We start from the raw sequence: 16,836 nt of genomic DNA, 5'->3' as shown, positions 1-16,836 counted from the left end.
AGGTAGCATAAATAATGAAGCCATATCAATACTAAACATATATGCACCAAGTGGTATAGCATCTAACTTTCTAAAGGAAAAGTTAAGAGAACTGCAAGAAGAAATAGACAGTAAAACTATAATAGTGGGAGATCTCAACCTTGCACTCTCAGATTTAGACAAATCAAACCACAAAACAAACAAGAAAGAAATTAAAAAAGTAAATAGAACATTAGAAAAACTAGGTATGATAGACCTTTGGAGAAAACTGAATGGCAATAGGAAGGAATATACTTTCTTCTCAGCAGTTCATGGATCCTATACAAAAATTGACCATATACTAGGACATAAAGATCTCAAAATTAAATGTAGGAAGGCAGAAATAATAAATGCCTTCTTCTCAGATCACAATGCAATAAAAGCTACATTCAGTAAAAAGTTAGGGGCAAATAGACCAAAAAGTAATTGGAAACTGAATAATCTCATCTTAAAGAATGACTGGGTGAAAGAGCAAATTATAGAAACAATTAACAATTTCACCCAAGATAATGATAATGATGAGACATCATATCAAAATCTTTGGGATGCAGCTAAAGCGGTAATAAGGGGAAATTTTATATCTTTAGAGGCTTATTTGAAGAAAATTGAGAAAGAGAAGATTAACGAATTGGGCTTACAACTTAAAAGGCTAGAAAAAGACCAAATTATAAACCCCCAACCAAAAATTAAACTCGAAATACAAAAATTAAAAGGAGAAATCAATAAAATTGAAAGTAAAAAAACTATTGAATTAATAAATAAAACCAAGAGTTGGTTTTATGAAAAAGCCAATAAAATAGATAAACCTTTGGTAAATTTGATCAAAAAAAAGAAAGAGGAAAATCAAATTGATAGTCTTACAAATGAAAAGGGGGATCTTTCCACCAATGAAGAGGAAATTAGAGAAATAATAAGGAGTTACTTTGCCCAACTTTATGCCAATAAATTTGATAACTTAAGTGAAATGGATGACTTCCTCCAAAAATATAGGCTCCCTAGATTAACAGAGGAGGAGATAAATTGCTTAAATAGTCCCATTTCAGAAAAAGAAATAGAACAAGCTATTAATCAACTCCCCAGGAAAAAATCCCCAGGGCCAGATGGATTCACATGTGAATTCTACCAAACATTTAAAGAACAATTAGCCCCAATGTTATATAAATTATTTGAAAAAATACGGGATGAAGGAGTCCTACCAAATTCCTTTTATGACACAGACATGGTACTGATACCTAAACCTGGTAGATCGAAAACTGAGAAAGAAAATTATAGACCAATCTCCTTAATGAATATTGATGCTAAAATCTTAAATAAGATATTAGCAAAAAGACTTCAGAAAATCATCTCCAAGATAATACACTATGATCAAGTAGGATTTATTCCAGGAATGCAGGGCTGGTTTAATATTAGGAAAACTATTAATATAATTGACCATATTAATAATCAAATTAATAAGAACCATATGATCATCTCAATAGATGCAGAAAAAGCATTTGACAAAATCCAACATCCATTCCTACTAAAAACTCTTGAGAGTATAGGAATAAATGGATTATTCCTTAGAATAATCAGGAGTATATATTTAAGACCGTCAGTAAGCATAATATGCAATAGAAATAAACTGCAACCTTTCCCAGTAAGATCAGGAGTGAAACAAGGTTGCCCACTATCACCATTACTATTCAATATAGTACTAGAAACGCTAGCCTCGGCAATAAGAGCCGAGAAAGAGATTCAAGGAATTAGAGTAGGAAATGAGGAAATTAAACTATCACTTTTTGCAGATGACATGATGGTATACTTAGAGAACCCCAAAGACTCTGCTAAAAAGCTACTAGAAATAATTCAAAATTTCAGCAAAGTGCCAGGATACAAAATAAATCCACATAAATCCTCGGCATTTTTATATATCACTAACAAAATGCAACAGCAAGAGATACAAAGAGAAATTCCATTCCAAACAAATGTTGATACTATAAAATATTTGGGAATCCATCTACCAAAGAAAAGTCAGGAATTATATGAGAAAAATTACAAAACACTTGCCACAAAAATAAAATCAGATTTAAATAATTGGAAAGACATTCAGTGCTCTTGGATAGGCCGAGCGAATATAATAAAGATGACAATACTCCCCAAACTAATCTATTTGTTTAGTGCTATACCAATCAGACTCCCAAGAAACTATTTTAATGACCTAGAAAAAATAACAACAAAATTCATATGGAAGAATAAAAGGTCAAGAATTGCAAGGGAACTAATGAAAAAAAACTCAGAGGAAGGTGGTCTAAGTGTACCTGATCTAAAGCTATATTATATAGCAGCAGTCACCAAAACCATTTGGTATTGGCTAAGAAATAGACCGGTAGATCAGTGGAACAGATTAGATACAAAGGACAAAAAAGGGTACATCTATAGCAATCTAATCTTTGACAAACCCAAAGATTCCAACATTAGGGATAAAAATTCATTATTCGGAAAAAACTGTTGGGAAAACTGGAAATTAGTATGGCAGAAATTAGATATGGATCCACACTTAACACCATATACCAAGATCAAAATGGATCCATGATTTAGGCATAAAGAGGGAGATAATAAATAGATTAGAGGAACAGAGGATAATCTACCTCTCAGACTTGTGGAGGAGGAAGGAATTTATGACCAGAGGAGAACTAGAGATCATTATTGATCACAAAATAGAAGATTTTGATTACATCAAACTAAAAAGTTTCTGTACAAATAATACTAATGCAAACAAGATTAGAAGGGAAGTAACAAATTGGGAAAATATTTTTAAAAACAAAGGTTCTGACAAAGGTCTCATTTCCAAAATATATAGAGAACTGACCATAATTTATAAGAAACCGAACCATTCTCCAATTGATAAATGGTCAAAGGATATGAACAGACAATTCTCAGAGGAAGAAATTGAAACTATATCCACTCACATGAAAGAGTGTTCCAAATCACTACTGATCAGAGAAATGCAAATTAAGACCACTCTGAGATACCACTACACACCTGTCAGATTGGCTAAGATGACAGGAACAAATAATGACAAATGTTGGAGGGGATGTGGGGAAATTGGGACACTAATACATTGCTGGTGGAGTTGTGAAAGAATCCAGCCATTCTGGAGAGCAATCTGGAATTATGCCCAAAAAGTTATCAAACTGTGCATACCCTTTGACCCAGCAGCGCTACTACTGGGATTATATCCCAAAGAAATACTAAAGAGCGGAAAGAGACATATATGTGCCAAAATGTTTGTGGCAGCTCTTTTTGTTGTAGCTAGAAACTGGAAGATGAATGGATGTCCATCAGTTGGAGAATGGTTGGGTAAATTGTGGTATATGAAAGTTATGGAATATTATTGCTCAGTAAGAAATGACCAGCAGGAGGAATACAGAGAGGGTTGGAGAGACTTAAATCAACTGATGCTGAGTGAAATGAGCAGAACCAGAAGATCACTGTATACTTCAACAACGATACTGTATGAGGATGTATTCTGATGGAAGTGGAAATCTTCAACATAAAGAAGATCCAACTCACTTCCAGTTGATCAATGATGGACAGAGGTAGATACACCCAGAGAAGAAACACTGGGAGGGGAATGTAAATTGTTAGCACTAATATCTGTCTGCCCAGGTTGCATGTACCTTCGGATTCTAATGTTTATTGTGCAACAAGAAAATGATATTCACACACATGTATTGTACTTAGACTATATTGTAACACATGTAAAATGTATGGTATTGCCTGTCGTCGGGGGGAGGGAATAAGGGAGGGGGGGTAATTTGGAAAAATGAATACAAGGGATAATATTATAAAATATATATATATATATATATATATAATAAAAAAAATTAAAAAAAAAATTAGGGAAATGGAAAAAAAATTCAATAGAGCAAAATAATTCATTTAAAAACGAAATTGGGCATTTACAAAAAGAACTAAAAACTGTGAAAGAAGAAAATAACTCCTTAAAAGTCAGGATGGAACAAATAGAAATGAATGATTCACAGAGAACCCAAGAATCAGTCAAACAAAACAAAAAAAAAAAAATGAGAAGCTGCAGAACAACGTCAAATACTTACTGGGAAAATCTATAGACCTGGAAAATAGATATAGGAGAGATAATCTGCGGATCATTGGACTTCCAGAAAACTATGACCAAAAAATGAGCCTAGATTCTATTTTACAGGAAATTATCAAAGAGAACTGTCCAGAGATAAAAGAAACAGAAGGGAAAATAGATGTGGAAAGAATTCATCGAACTCCTTCTGAAATAGACCCTAAAAAAAGAACACCACGGAATATAGTGGCTAAGCTGCAGAATTACCACACAAAGGAGAAAATCCTGCAAGCATCTAGGAAAAAACAATTTAAATACCAAGGTGCCACAATAAAGGTCACTCAAGATCTGGCTGCCTCCACATTAAAAGACAGAAGGACCTGGAACCTGATATTCCATAAGGCAAAAGATCAAGGACTGCAACCAAGAATGAACTACCCAGCTAAGTTTAGCATCTTTTTCCATGTAAGAAGATGGTCATTCAATGAAACAGAGGAATTCTATATGTTTCTAAGAAAAAAACCAGACTTAAACAAAAAAATTTGATCTACATCCACAAGACTGAAGAGAAACAGAAAAAGGTACACAGAACCCTTGAGAACTGTAACTCTGTTGTGGGTATATAAAAAGTACTCAAGGATAATTTGATTTTACTGATAAAAAAAGAAAAAAAAAGGGGGTGGAGTAAAGGAAAGGAGGTCGGTTCAGAAAAAGGGGAAGGAATGATAAAAAGAGGGAAACTACATCCCAGGAAGAAGCATAGAAAATACACCATATCTGAGGGAACTTAGTGAGGGGGAGAATCATTGTGTGAATCTTACTCTCATCAGGAGAGGCTCAAAGAGTAAATAATTAACATATTTGTTTTTCAGAGAATTTTCTCTCACCTCATTAAAAGGGGGGAGAGAAAAAGGGAAAAGGAAAAGGAGAATAAGTGAAGGGACTTGGAGGGAGGGGGGAGGGATCCTAAAAAAAAAAAAAAAAAAAAAAAAAGAGGGAGGGTTGCGCGTCACAAGGGGGGTCTGTAAATTAAATATCGGGGAGGGGGATCCAGGGGGTTAAGGGAAAAAGCATAATCTGGGGATAATATGATGGCAGGAAATACAGAATTAGTAATTTTAACTGTAAATGTAAATGGGATGAACGATCCCATCAAACAGAGACGGATAGCAGATTGGATCAAAAAGCAGAACCCTACAATATGTTGCCTACAGGAAACACACTTAAAGCAGGGAGATACATACAGAGTAAAGGTAAAAGGTTGGAACAGAGCCTATTATGCTTCAGGTAAAGCCAAAAAAGCAGGGGTAGCTATCCTTATCTCAGATCAAGCAAAAGCAGAAGTAGATCTCGTTAAAAAAGATAAGGAAGGAAACTATATCCTGCTGAAAGGTAGCATAAATAATGAAGCCATATCAATACTAAACATATATGCACCAAGTGGTATAGCATCTAACTTTCTAAAGGAAAAGTTAAGAGAATTGCAAGAAGAAATAGACAGTAAAACTATAATAGTGGGAGATCTCAACCTTGCACTCTCAGATTTAGACAAATCAAACCACAAAACAAACAAGAAAGAAATTAAAAAAGTAAATAGAACATTAGAAAAACTATGTATGATAGACCTTTGGAGAAAACTGAATGGCAATAGAAAGGAATATACTTTCTTCTCAGCAGTTCATGGATCCTATACAAAAATAGACCATATATTAGGACATAAAGATCTCAAAATTAAATGTAGGAAGGCAGAAATAATAAATGCCTTCTTCTCAGATCACAATGCGATAAAAGCTACATTCAGTAAAAAGTTAGGGGTAAATAGACCAAAAAGTAATTGGAAACTGAATAATCTCATCTTAAAGAATGACTGGGTGAAAGAGCAAATTATAGAAACAATTAACAATTTCACCCAAGATAATGACAATGATGAGACATCATATCAAAATCTTTGGGATGCAGCTAAAGCAGTAATAAGGGGAAATTTTATATCTTTAGAGGCTTATTTGAAGAAAATTGAGAAAGAGAAGATTAACGAATTGGGCTTACAACTTAAAAGGCTAGAAAAAGACCAAATTATAAACCCCCAACCAAAAATTAAACTTGAAATACAAAAATTAAAAGGAGAAATCAATAAAATTGAAAGTAAAAAAACTATTGAATTAATAAATAAAACCAAGAGTTGGTTTTATGAAAAAGCCAATAAAATAGATAAATCTTTGGTAAATTTGATCAAAAAAAAGAAAGAGGAAAATCAAATTGATAGTCTTACAAATGAAAAGGGGGATCTTTCCACCAATGAAGAGGAAATTAGAGAAATAATAAGGAGTTACTTTGCCCAACTTTATGCCAATAAATTTGATAACTTAAGTGAAATGGATGACTTCCTCCAAAAATATAGGCTCCCTAGATTAACAGAGGAGGAGATAAATTGCTTAAATAGTCCCATTTCAGAAAAAGAAATAGAACAAGCTATTAATCAACTCCCCAGGAAAAAATCCCCAGGGCCAGATGGATTCACATGTGAATTCTACCAAACATTTAAAGAACAATTAGCCCCAATGTTATATAAATTATTTGAAAAAATAGGGGATGAAGGAGTCCTACCAAACTCCTTTTATGACACAGATATGGTACTGATACCTAAACCAGGTAGATCGAAAACTGAGAAAGAAAATTATAGACCAATCTCCTTAATGAATATTGATGCTAAAATCTTAAATAAGATATTAGCAAAAAGACTTCAGAAAATCATCTCCAAGATAATACACTATGATCAAGTAGGATTTATTCCAGGAATGCAGGGCTGGTTTAATATTAGGAAAACTATTAATATAATTGACCACATTAATAATCAAATTAATAAGAACCATATGATCATCTCAATAGATGCAGAAAAAGCATTTGACGAAATCCAACATCCATTCCTACTAAAAACTCTTGAGAGTATAGGAATAAATGGACTATTCCTTAGAATAATCAGGAGCATATATTTAAGACCTTCAGTAAGCATAATATGCAATAGAAATAAACTGAACCTTTCCCAGTAAGATCAGGAGTGAAACAAGGTTGCCCACTATCACCATTACTATTCAATATAGTACTAGAAACGCTAGCCTCGGCAATAAGAGCCGAGAAAGAGATTCAAGGAATTAGAATAGGAAATGAGGAAATTAAACTATCACTTTTTGCAGATGACATGATGGTATACTTAGAGAACCCCAAAGACTCTGCTAAAAAGCTACTAGAAATAATTCAAAATTTCAGCAAAGTGCCAGGATACAAAATAAATCCACATAAATCCTCGGCATTTTTATATATCACTAACAAAATGCAACAGCAAGAGATACAAAGAGAAATTCCATTCCAAACAAATGTTGAGAGTATAAAATATTTGGGAATCCATCTACCAAAGAAAAGTCAGGAATTATATGAGAAAAATTACAAAACACTTGCCACAAAAATAAAATCAGATTTAAATAATTGGAAAGACATTCAATGCTCTTGGATAGGCCGAGCGAATATAATAAAGATGACAATACTCCCCAAACTAATCTATTTATTTAGTGCTATACCAATCAGACTCCCAAGAAACTATTTCAATGACCTAGAAAAAATAACAACAAAATTCATATGGAAGAATAAAAGGTCGAGAATTGCAAGGGAACTAATGAAAAAAAACTCAGAGGAAGGTGGTCTAAGTGTACCTGATCTAAAGCTATATTATATAGCAGCAGTCACCAAAACCATTTGGTATTGGCTAAGAAATAGACCGGTAGATCAGTGGAACAGATTAGATACAAAGGACAAAAAAGGGTACATCTATAGCAATCTAATCTTTGACAAACCCAAAGATTCCAACATTAGAGATAAAAATTCATTATTCGGAAAAAACTGTTGGGAAAACTGGAAATTAGTATGGCAGAAATTAGATATGGATCCACACTTAACACCATATACCAAGATCAAAATGGATCCATGATTTAGGCATAAAGAGGGAGAGAATAAATAGATTAGAGGAACAGAGGATAATCTACCTCTCAGACTTGTGGAGGAGGAAGGAATTTATGACCAGAGGAGAACTAGAGATCATTATTGATCACAAAATAGAAGATTTTGATTACATCAAACTAAAAAGTTTCTGTACAAATAATACTAATGCAAACAAGATTAGAAGGGAAGTAACAAATTGGGAAAATATTTTTAAAAACAAAAGTTCTGACAAAGGTCTCATTTCCAAAATATATAGAGAACTGACCATAATTTATAAGAAACCGAACCATTCTCCAATTGATAAATGGTCAAAGGATATGAACAGACAATTCTCAGAGGAAGAAATTGAAACTATATCCACTCACATGAAAGAGTGTTCCAAATCACTACTGATCAGAGAAATGCAAATTAAGACAACTCTGAGATACCACTACACACCTGTCAGATTGGCTAAGATGACAGGAACAAATAATGACAAATGTTGGAGGGGATGTGGGGAAATTGGGACACTAATACATTGCTGGTGGAGTTGCGAAAGAATCCAGCCATTCTGGAGAGCAATCTGGAATTATGCCCAAAAAGTTATCAAACTGTGCATACCCTTTGACCCAGCAGCGCTACTACTGGGATTATATCCCAAAGAAATACTAAAGAGCGGAAAGAGACATATATGTGCCAAAATGTTTGTGGCAGCTCTTTTTGTTGTAGCTAGAAACTGGAAGATGAATGGATGTCCATCAGTTGGAGAATGGTTGGGTAAATTGTGGTATATGAAGGTTATGGAATGTTATTGCTCTGTAAGAAATGACCAGCAGGAGGAATACAGAGAGGCCTGGAGAGACTTAAATCAACTGATGCTGAGTGAAATGAGCAGAACCAGAAGATCACTGTACACTTCAACAACAATACTGTATGAGGATGTATTCTGATGGAAGTGGGAATCTTCAACATAAAGAAGATTCAACTCACTTCTAGTTGATCAATGATGGACAGAGGTAGCTACACCCAGAGAAGAAACAGTGGGAAGTGAATGTAAATTGTTAGCATTAATATCTGTCTGCCCAGGTTGCATGTACCTTCGGAATCTAATGTTTATTGTGCAACAAGAAAATGATATTCACACACATGTATTGTACCTAGACTATATTGTAACACATGTAAAATGTATGGGATTGCCTGTCATCGGGGGGAGGGAATAGAGGGGGGGGGTAATTTGGAAAAATGAATACAAGGGATAATATTATAAAAAATATATATATAATAAAAAATTAAAAAAAAAGGAAAAAAAAATTCAAAACTCAAAAAAAGCATAAAAAGTAAACAAAAAAGAAATAACCCAAGAATATCACCAATATGCTATTCAATGAGGTTAAACTGTTTATATCCCTACATGGGAAGATGATACTTGTAACTTTTGTAGCGTAATGCCATAGAAATTGAGCAAGATAGAGATTAGAGAGTGTTCAAAACAGAATTTATTAAATAGAGAGATTTATTGGGACCAAATGTATCCATTGTTGGTCCCAACACTGAATGAGACTATCATCTCAAAGAATCCAGCAAGGAATTTTGGATACAGGATTTTTTTATAGGGTAAACAAGAGAACAATGACATAATGGGGGATGTACCTGGATGGGGATGACCTAATAATGTGGGGAAGCCCCTAGGATGAGGATGACATAATGGCGGCAGGCATAATGGAGGGAGGTACTGGAGAGACTCCTGATATTTTAAATGATGCCTAAAATTAATAAAGACCTTTATCCCATCAAATATTAAGAGGGAGTGACTGTAGCCTAAGGTCTAAGATATAAGACCTTTATCTTAACATTAAGAGGGAGTGATTATAACATGAGGCAAAGTAACTGAATAGGACAATTAGGGAAACTGGGTCAGTACATTAAAAGAGAACTGTGACACAACACTACTAAATTCCAATTCAGATCATTATTAATATATTTTTGTATATCTTTTATTTCTCATCCCTTCTGACTTCTCTGCTGTTACTTCTATCTATTTTACCTTACAATTATTTAATTGCACCCTGCTTCTAAGGATTCTCCCTTAATTTCTTCAATCCCCCCACCTTCTTTATCCTGTTCTCATTCATCTACATGCCTTACCACATTCTTGTTAATCTACTCACCCTTCTACAGAGACCTTATCCTATTCCCATCCTTCTTATTTCTTTATAAATTTAGATTTTTATACCCTTTTAGATATATATGTATTGTTCCCTCTTTAATCCAATCCAGATGTGAGTAGGATTCCAAATCCACCAGCCCTTTTCTCCCATCTAATTTCTGTGTCATTTCTTGCTCTTGCACCTCATTTGTATAGTATTTTTTTTTCCTTTTCTTACATGGCTTTGCTTTATAGAATCACATCATATTCAGCTCTATCTGTATTTTTCTTTAGAACTATCCAATTATTAATGGTAATCTTAGGCATATGGTTTACATTTCTACATACAAATTATAATAAATTCTTCCTCACTGAGTCTCTTGTAACTATGCTTTGATGTTTACTTTATACTTCTCTTGGATCTTATATGTCAAATTTTCTATAAAGTTCAAGTCTTTTTGCAACAAATTCTTGAAAATCTGACAATTCCTTCAATGCTCATTTTTTTTTCCCATTCAGGATTGTAATATTCTTCTCTAAAGTGTAATGTTCTCTGGGAGCATGTTTCTTGGGGAGCTTTTGGAGGCAGCTTTAGTTTCAATTCAATATAATCACCCTGAATGCAGCCAGGAGTTATTTTCTCTTTCTAAGTCTTGTCTCCTTCCTTTGACCTGGTTAGCTTTCTTAGAGGCCTATCTCTCTCCTTGGTTATAAGACTTTATACTGCCTTCTCTGGCTTGTGAATCTCCCAGAGTCAATCCTGGTTGAGGCTCCTAGCTTATATATGCTTTCTTAAAGGTGTGAATCTTCTGGAATTCTAGTAAGTACTAAGTATATTACTGAACTGGAGAACTGTTAAGTACCATACTAAATTAGATAATTATTGTCTCTATCAATTCCAGTCACTTAGCACCTTGTAAGAATCCTAACATCTCCCACTTTCTTTTGATTTTGGACATAGGTGGTCATTACCTCTCTGACTTCTCAAGGAGGTGAGAACCCCCCCAAAAAGAAGGTGATCACACCTTCCCTGACTACTCAAAAAAGGAGTGAAAACACCATAAAAAGAGTTGATCATACCCTCCCGGGCATCTCAGGAAGGGAGATGAAAACACCAGAGGAAATGGGAAATCAAATCAGATTAGCAGGTTTCTGAAGGGGCTCACTCTTAAAACAAGTATACATAAATACATCAATATGGGAGGTATTACACATAATAACATAAATTACATAAGCATTACATAGTAACATAACACAGGCTAGTAGTGATGTAACAACATGAATCAACATGAGAAATTATACATGTCCATAAGTCCTAGAAGTAGTCCAAAAGGAATCTATTGTCCATTAGTTCATGTGCCAGGAATCCAATAATTCCTGCAAGTTTTGAAGTCCTGCAATAGTCTCATCAACAATTTTTCATTTCAAGAAATCCAATGATTCCTGCTGGTTCTCAGCTCCTGCAAGTCTCATTATCAGCCATACTCTTTCAGTGTCAGATGTTTTTTTAGATCTTCTTTGTTTTGAGATTTTTCTCTTTTTCTGTCTCTCTCAGGTGCTCATTGCCACCCATCTGTTTCCTTCTCCATCTGTAGTAATACAAGCAAATCCTCTCTCCCAGGCAGTTTATCTATCTAATCCCTTCTATTTACTGTTTTCTAAATTTCTCCTCATCATCTGGCAATTACATTGGAGCTGTTTGCACTGGACATTGCTCTGTTGGTTTAAAAAGCCTGTATTCTCCCCAGTTGTAATCCCTTTCTGCCATCTGATTGCTTTTTGGCTGATAGATCACATCAGAGTCCTGACCTTCTAAAGACTCTCTGGGTGTAAACTCAGCTACCATCATGCCCCACCTATCTTTTGTATGATATCTTGGAGCTGAGCCCTGCCTCTCATTTCCCTGGGTCAATCTACATTCTGAGGTCCAGTGGAAACCCTTGTGGCATTTTGGATATAGGGTTTTGGGTTTTATTCTTTCACCCTGTCCTCTCACTCTATCTCTATATCTACATTGAGCTCTAAGATGTCCTATTTTCTAAAAACATCAACAATTTTCTCCAGAAGTTCCTTGCCAAGAGGGACCCTGTCTTCCCATGTTCATCATAGTCTGGGTATAATAAATACTTGTGCCCACTGTGGCATATCATCTTATGATCTCCTCTAAAGGAGCATCTTTGTGTAGTCCCCATATAATTATTTTGCAAATCTCATTAGCATTTTCCTTAGTCAGATGTTTGATCATTATTTCTATAGCTGCATTTTTTCCAGTGGTTCTTGTGACAGCTGTTTGCAAACATCCCACAAAATCCACAAAAGGTTCATTGGGAGGACCTTGCTCTATTTTTGTAAAGGCTTTACCTTCATCTTTCCCTGGGAGGAATCCCAAGCCTATATAGCAGCAGTGGCAATCTATTCATAAGCTGTTGTGGGGTAATTAATCTGTGTTGAATTCTCTACATACTGACCTTCACCAGCTAGTTGGTCAAAGGTGACTTGTATATTATCTCCAGTTTGCTCATTGTGTTGGGCTTGAATCCTACATGATACTCCAAAAACCACAACAAGTTTTATCTAGGTTCTAAACATGCCCTTGCTATGAATTTCCAATCACTGGAGGTTAGGATTTCATAAGTCAAATTATTAGTAATATCTTAACATAAGATGACGTAGCCTCATAAAGAGTGCAACCTTTTTTCAAATCCTTAATTTTTTTTTTTTCCCCAGATCAAAAGGAGTGTATCTTCTCCTTGGTTTACCTGAAAGGTCAAGCTCTTCAATCACAGGGTATGCACTTATTTTTAAATCAGATATATCCTGTCCATCATTTTTTGCCTTAACCAATGTTTTTGTAATCTTGTCATAGGCTGCTTCATAGGTAATGCTGACTGTCACTGCCCCTTCCCCTCCTAGTTCTTCCTCCACCCATGAAGGGTTAATTGAGGGAAGTAGGTCAGGGGATGTGGAATGACCTAATTTCTCCGGCTGTGAAGTAGCACACTCAAAATTGTACTTAACTCCATTCTTATCTGATTATTCATCCTTTTCACCTAGTTTATTTAGATTCTCCCCCTCCTGCTCTTTTGTCTTTTTCCTTATTCTATAACATATAATTTCCTAAAGCCAGTTGTATTAAATTATATGTAATACGTGTGTCTTTGGCAATTGAATCAGGTCTATTTCCATTGTAGAATTGACATAGTTGCTCTCCTACTAATTTCTACTCCTCTAGATCCAATTCTTTTTCCATAGAGAAGCAAGGAAATGTGTATGGCACAGTTTCTAAAAGTTCAGTGATCTGCTCCCAAATTATAATCAAACCTTGGCTTTTCATAAGTCTGACAATGCTCTCTACACATTTTCTTTGAATCAGAAAAGAAAGCTGTTTTCTAAACATTTGTCCCATTTTAGTTGAAATACTATTTTAGATCTTTAACAAAGTTTTCTTGTTGTACTCACCTTAATTTCTGTGTCAAGGAGACTTTTCCACTGAAATCAAGTTCAGAGACTTTATCCACTGAATGAAATGTTCTTTATAATATAATGTACTCTGGGAGCAGGTTTCTTGGGAGGGGGTGCTTCTGGAAGCAGCCTTGGTTTCAGTTCAGATTAATAATCATCTCAAATGCATCCAGGATGTAAAGTCCAAATCCTTTATTGTATCCTTTAAAGTCTTATCTCCTTCACTTGGGGCTTGGCTAGTTTTCTGGAGGCCTTCCAGATCTTGCCTCTAGTCCTTTGCCTCTGCCAGCTTGTGTCTCTAGCTCCCTCCGAATGCCTCCGAATCCAAAGATTTGTACTTTAACTTCCAGCAAGCACAAAGGTGGAAAATGGAATGAATCTGTTTCCACCTCCGAGAGTTGGCTTGTGCTCTAGTAGGCTTGTCCTATAGTGGGCTTGTGTGTCTGGGCCTGAAAGCTTCTTGTTTATATGCTGTATACTGAGTACACATCAATCATTATATCACTAGGAAACCATTATTTGTTGTAGGATTAAGTCAATGCTAAATTGGATTTAACTACTGTCTCCTCAATTCCACTTAGTACCTTGTTTCAAGCTCTGTCTCATATCATCTCCTTGTAGGATCAGATCAATCATACTGAACCAGGCTAAATTAAGTAATTATTGTCTCTATCAGTTCCACTGTCTTAGTAGCTCCTAAGAATCCTAACACAGGATTATGTTTAACTTTGTGATATTTGTAACTCTTAAGAACTGTATTTCTATTAAAGAAGTTAAAAGGAGTTTACTTAGAAAGATGATATTAAAAAGTTAACTTTAATATGATGATAAAAAAGATTAGTTAATGGGGGAAATAAAAGAGCATAAAAATATATTACAAAAAAGGAAAAGAAGGAAGGGAATGAACATTGTTTGAACATTGCTTTCATCAGATTTGACTCAAAGAGGTAATAACATATGCACACAGCTGAATAGAGAAATCTATTTTTACCCTATAGAAAAGTAAAGGGAGGGAAGGTAAAGAAGTGGTAGGGGAGGAAGTGATAAAAAGGAGGATGCATGGAGGAAGGCAGTGATGAGAAGTAAAGGATGGGTAAGGAGGGATAGGATAAAAAGAAAGATAAAAGTATAAAAAGATGGGGAAATGAGATAAAAATCCCATCATTTTCTTTCAGTATATTTTTCATCTCTGCTTTGAGTGATTAATCATTTTTTTGAGAAACAAATGAGAATAAGTTCTTTTTCTATTTGCTGTTTATTATTCATTTTAAACAGTAGAGAAAGGAAGTTTCTTCAAGGAAGTAAAAACAAAACAAAACAAGTAATACAACATCAAAACATACTTTTGAAATAAAAAAAAATGAGAACCCACAAAAATACAACATTTGAATGCTCTAGTAAAAGGAAGGCATTCACAAAATAGCTAAATTATTCCATTTAAACTGATAATAATACATTTTAACTTTAAATACATTTCATTTCCATATTTTATGCAGTGATGCTATACTTAGATAGAGAACCTAGCCTCAAATAGGAAATGTATTGAAAAATACAACCAAGTTTTACTTTCTTAGAAGTCAGAAACTGGTAGGAATTCTAGGGGCCATAATAGTCCAACTTGTTAATTTTATAAATGAGGAAAATGAAGTACAGGGAGCTGAATTAAATTATCCAATATAACATAAATAGTATCATAAGCAATTCAAATAAAACATTGGTGGAGAAGTGTGATGATTACTTTCATACCTTCTTGGTATAAATGATAATCATTTGAGAAAACAAGATGCTTATTGTATTTATGTGCTGCTGTTGTTATTGTTATGGGGAAAACAAAGAAAAATGAGTTATTTTAAGAGACAGAGACTAATAGTTGCTGTTCGTACCCAATGTGGATATTTTAATTTTGATGACATGAATCTACTTCTGAATAGTACTACAGGAACATTTCTTTTTCTGCTCTAATACAGTCTAGAATGAGAAAGATATTGGGATGAACTAAGACTATCCAATGGGTGAGTCTCCATGGTGCAAAGTGTATTGGTCATCTACTATCATATCTCTTTGAATCAGACAAAATCCCACTCATTGCAGCTTGATACATTTTGGACCATTGATAATTGGTCAAATTATTTTTATTGAGATTTTTAATGATGATATCTTTATCTCCTGTTTTACTTTTCAAGTAATATCATTTTCTTTTAAAAATTATTATAGTATTTTATTTTCCCAAATACATACAAAGATAGTTTTCAACATTCACTTTTGAAAAATCTTCTGGACACTCTTCCATATTTATCATGCACAAGAAAAATCAGATCAAAAATAAAAAAGAAAAGAAAAGAAAAAAAAAAAAAAACAAGGAAACAAACAACAACAGTTAAGATGAAAATACTATGCTTTGATCCATATTCAGTATCCATAGTTTTCTTGCTGGATGGAGATGGCACTTACCATCACAAGTCTAATGGAATTTCCTTGAATTATCTCCTTATTGCAAAGAGCCAACGCCATCACATTTGATCACCATATAACCTTGTGTACAATATTCTCTTGCTTCTGCTCACTTCACTTAGCATCAGTTGATGTTGTCTTTTTTCTTTTCTGGAAATCAGCCCACTCATCATTTTTGTAGAATAATAATATTGCATTACATTCACATACTATAACTTATTCTGAATTCCCTGATGGGCATTCATTCAATTTCCCATTCCTTGACACTACAAAAAGGGCTGTAACTATGTTTTTATCCACTGTGCTAAAAGCACTTTGTAATAATTATCTCATTTTAGCCATAATAACTCTGGAAGGAAAATCTTATTATTATCCTCTATTTTAGAGTTGAAAAAATTGAGGCAGACAAAGTTGAAGTGTCTTGCTCAGAACAATTAATTAGCTTCTAAGGATAGATTTGAATCCAGAACTTTCTGCCTCCAGGAATCAGGTGCCACCTAGCTCATGGTATTAATTTATATTTGTAAAGTTCTTCACATAATAGATGACACATAATAGATATTTACTAAATTATTTTCCCTTCCCTTCCCCTGATAAGAGAAACTGGCAGAATTTTTCCTGCTGCTACTAAAAAGGAAATAAGTTCTAGCATACAGATTGTTTTAGGCAGGGATGCTTTCAACCTGCTATTCTGTCTTCTTGGTATGGCCATAAT

General features: G+C 34.4%; 1 pseudogene; it reads right to left on the bottom strand.

Moving 5' to 3' along the window:
* LOC141552873 (calcineurin B homologous protein 1-like) overlaps positions 1 to 16,181 on the bottom strand; it is a 91,616-nt pseudogene extending 75,435 nt beyond the window's left edge.
* Positions 16,182 to 16,836: the final 655 nt, after the last annotated feature.

The sequence above is a fragment of the Sminthopsis crassicaudata genome, chromosome 2, assembly GCF_048593235.1.
Source record: "Sminthopsis crassicaudata isolate SCR6 chromosome 2, ASM4859323v1, whole genome shotgun sequence".
NCBI lineage: Eukaryota > Metazoa > Chordata > Mammalia > Dasyuromorphia > Dasyuridae > Sminthopsis > Sminthopsis crassicaudata.
This window is presented reverse-complemented; position numbering and strand designations above follow the sequence as displayed.